The following is a 4460-nucleotide window of genomic DNA, read 5'->3' on the forward strand; positions in this document are numbered from 1 at the left end:
CCCAACTACTCACCTGGAAGTCCAGTCAGGCACGCCCAAAGAAGGCAGTGCCCAGCCTGATCGTGCACCCCCTGATCGGACAACTAATTGTGATTAATCGTCGACTAGTCGGACGATCAGGTTTCCAGTCGAGCTAATCGAGTCGAAGTCTCTAATCGAGGTCATGGTACCGACCAGACCGACTAATCGCGATTAATCAATCGAACGACTTGAAAACACTGCACACGAGCATAAAAAGTAAGCAACCATCATCCACAATGGCAAGCACAAGTTCTGGATTATTAAAACCAAGTTCCGATGATGTCCAAAAATTGGGCTCTGACGGGCAAACACTCAACCTAAACGCACGCAGACTCAGGGCAGCTCAGTACTTGTAGTCCTTGACGTGGAGGCTCTCCGAGACACCCTCGCCGGCAGCAGCGTCACCCTTGTATGTGCCGAGGGTGGCCTCCGAGTTGGCCTTGCACCTAGTGAGGAAGGCAGCCCTGGCCTTCTCAACATTCTCCTCCTTGCCAGCCCAGACCTTGAGGGTGCTTGCCTGAAGGGCACGGCCGAACGAGAAGGATAGGAACCACGTCTTCTTGGTGTTGAGCTTGTTCATGGCGTTAAGGTTTAGGGTGGCCTCCTCCTCACTCTGTCCACCAGAGAGGAAGACGATGGCAGGCACAGCAGCAGGGACAGTCCTCTGGAGGGCACGGACAGTGTACTCGGCGATCACCTCAGGAGCCACCTTCTTGGAGTCGGAGCCAGGGGTGAGCATGTTGGGCTTCAGGAGGGTACCCTCAAGGAGGACATGGTGCTCGTTGAGAGCCTTGTAGCAGGCAGTAAGGACCATCTCCGTGACATAGGCACAGCGCTCAATGTCATGTGGCCCATCGACGAGGATCTCAGGCTCAACAATTGGCACCAGACCGTTCTCCTGGCAGATGATGGCGTAGCGAGCAAGACCCTGAGCGTTGGCAAGCTGTGATGGCTCGTTAGGGCCGATGTTGAGGACGGCACGCCACTTGGCAAAGCGAGCACCAGCCTCATAGTACTTGGCGCAGCGCTTGCCAAGGTCATCATGGCCCTGTGTGGTGGTCTCCTTGTTGGTGACAGCAACCTCAATGGTGCCCTTGTCAACCTTGATGCCAGGGAGCACACCTCCCTCATTGAGGACATCAACGAAGGGTTTGCCATCCTTGGTTTTCTGGTAAAGGGTTTCCTCGAAGAGGATCACACCGCTGTGGTACTGGAGAGCACCAGGGGCACAAAAGAGGAGCTCACGAAGGGCACGGCGGTTCTCCTCAATGTTCTCGACATTGATGCTTGAAAGGCGCTTGCCAATGGTGCCTGTGGACTCATCAGCAGCAAGGATACCCTTTCCAGGGGTGCCAATGTATGCGGCGTTCTTGATGAGCTCATCTGCAAAACAATCAGCAAATATGTTTAGCTAACAAGCAGTACATATTGATAACTCAGATCACAATCAATAAGCATGGTTCATGTAACAAATATACATTAGCTAATACTGACGTGTTGGAAGTTCCAAAACTATCGAAACATAAAACTGTGTAACATAGTGACCAACCAAATTGAGATTAAATTAAATTAACACAATATATATCCCAAGAGTGTAAGAATTTTCTTTACAGATATGACTAATGAAGATAACAACGTCTTTGCGTAGCTCCATTTTAGAAAACAAGAATGACACAATGGAAAAAGCATATATATTTAACAACAACAACAACCAGGTAATGTCATTTGAATCTAGACCACAAACCACCAGCACATGCTAGCAAGCTAATTTGATAATTATGATAGTAATATATATCGTATCCACCATGATGTAGACACATCAAGCTAATTTGATAATTATGATAGTAATACATATTGTATCCACCATGATGAAGACACATAAAAACTAGGCAGACACGTATCGCTAAGCATTACATACCGCATAGATCTGAATAAAAATCAGCAAATCCCATAACAAATTGCATCATAAAGGCGCACTACCTGCCCTTTCAACCAACCACGAAGTTCCTAAGGAGACTGCGCGGACCCTAGCAACTTTGCAAAAATCCTACGCCCAAAAGGATCTAGACAAAAGGCTCTATAAATCATTGGCATATCGATCAACACAGGATAGGTAAGCTAGATCTGAGAATACCACAGCGAACGATTAGCAGATCTGCACTAGACAGCACAGCGAACAACAACAGAAGCAAATGAGCAAGGAACGAACAAGAGGAGGTGATGATTGTACGCACCCTAGTACTTTCCGCAGTAGGCCGACGTGATCGATGCGCGCGGGAGGGGAGGCTACGGGAATTGCAAGGGAAATTGGGGGCGAATGGCTGAGCGGGGTAGGCAGCGATGGAGATGGGGGGTAGCATTTCAAGGGAGGTTCAGGCTTGTGCGAGGGGAAAGAAACGGGATCCGATCTGGGTGCGCCACCAGGAACGCGCAGGCGGCACTGCGAGCGGTAGCGGATGCAGATCTAAGCCTTAGCAAAATACCCGATACCCATTACCCGTACCCGAATTATCCGAACCCGGACCCGAATTACCCGAACCTGAGGTACCCGATCCCAAATTCGGATAGCGATTTTGATTACCCGAAATTAGTTTGGGTAATTCGGGTAATATCCCCCGGTACCCAAACTACCCAACCTACCCAAATATTTGTTTTGTCTTTGTATTCATCATGTGTTGTTAGCTGAACCATTTAACTTATCACTTTATTAGAATATAATTCTCTCTATTTGAATGAGTGACTGTAATATATTATTCTCTACAAATTGCTATTGAAATTCTATACAAATTGCTGCTGAAATTATGTATAGATTGCTACTGAAATTTAGTGTAGTTTGTTGTTTTCTGTAAATTTGGGTATATCGGGTAATACCCGAACCCGAACCCGAATTATCGGGTACCCGAATTTGCGGGTAGTGTTTTTTCGGGGGTAATATCAGGTAGCAATTTTTATTACCCGAATTTTAAATTACCCGACCCGAAAAAATCGGGTAACCCAAACGCCCAGGCTTATGCAGATCCATCAATGTCCAGAGTTCTCCGTATTTCCATCCAAAGCCCTCGTTTTTTTTTTTGCGTGGACCCGTTGTTTTGTTTCCTTCCTCTTTCGAGATGCATAGCATCTCTCTTAAGAGTCATTTTGAAATTCATTTTTAATAATTATTATTTAAAAAGTTATTTAAATAAAAATTGCTCTTTATATTGTTTACTTTCTAAAAGCACTTTTACATATCATGTATGTTCTTTAGAGAGCTAACTCTGTTCTCTGTTTTTAGTTAGCTAGAAATTTGAAATATTATATGGCAATATTTGATGATCTAATTAAAAAGGACTTGGGGGATATCTTTTCAATCAAAAATATCTACTTTTATCAATTAGAAAAGGATATAAAGAGATTTTTAGAATGTGCTTACCATAGTGTACTCACTGGCTATGTTTATCTATGGAAAAATTGGTTGTGTAGCATCGAAAGATCACGATCTCCGTAAAATACTATAAAAAATTTTGCATCCTTGTAAAATACCACCAAAAGATTGAACCATGAACTAAAAGTAACATTCCTTTAAAATAAAGCGACAAAAGTGATAGAACTGAAAGTAGCCTCCGTCACATCGTCACGCCCTTACGGGTTGTTCTTGTGAACGCTCGCCGCGAATAGGAACGGCTCCTACGGCACCACTGGCACCACATGCTGCGGCGCCTGTGCTTGCGCACGTCCTTGCCGTCCCGGCTCTCGCCCTGCCCGGTCCTGCCCCGCGCCGCCGCCTCTCCCCAATCCCAATCTGTGTGCCTGTAACCTGTGTGGGATGGAGGAGGAGGAGGAGGAGGGCCCCTGCAGCGGGACATCCTCAACCGCATCAGCGACATCAAGGCGCTCGGCAGCTGCACCCTCGTCTCGCGCCGCTTCCACACGCTCGTGTTGCTCGTCGACTCCGTCTTCGTCCGCGTCAACTGCGTCATCCCGACGACCAGTCGCCCTCCTCCTCCTCCGCTGTACCAGGCTCCTCACCGCACCAGGCACTAGCTGCGGGCGCGGCGCATTCGTGCACATCACGCGCGTCCTGGTCAGTGGCATCGCCACACGCTTGGCCAGATCCTGTCCCCTACCACGACGGTCGTCTCCTGGCACTCCGAGCCACTACCCGCGCCCATCGCGGACGTCTCCCACCAGTCCACCACTCGCGCTCCGAGGTGCTCCGCTCAACTACGACACCTCCACATCGAGCTGGCACTGACGATGGCATGCTCCTAAAGTGGAAGGCCGACTTCGGCTCCACCCTCGATAGCTGCGTCATCCTCGACGCCTCGTCGGTCTCGTCCATGCCGCCGATAGGGCCATGGTCTAGCGGTGGCGATGCACTGTTTCTGCCCGCCGAAACCTGCTGCTGGGCGTGTGCTTCTTCAACTCGGCAAGGACGCGTGCTTCTAGCCGCTAGAACC

General features: G+C 48.5%; 1 pseudogene; it reads right to left on the reverse strand.

The window, feature by feature from the left end:
- Positions 1 to 260: 260 nt before the first annotated feature.
- Positions 261 to 3980, reverse strand: LOC136469975 (fructose-bisphosphate aldolase 1, cytoplasmic-like; annotated as a pseudogene).
- Between the last annotated feature and the right edge of the window lie 480 nt (positions 3981 to 4460).

The sequence above is a fragment of the Miscanthus floridulus genome, chromosome 8 (genome assembly GCF_019320115.1).
Source record: "Miscanthus floridulus cultivar M001 chromosome 8, ASM1932011v1, whole genome shotgun sequence".
NCBI lineage: Eukaryota > Viridiplantae > Streptophyta > Magnoliopsida > Poales > Poaceae > Miscanthus > Miscanthus floridulus.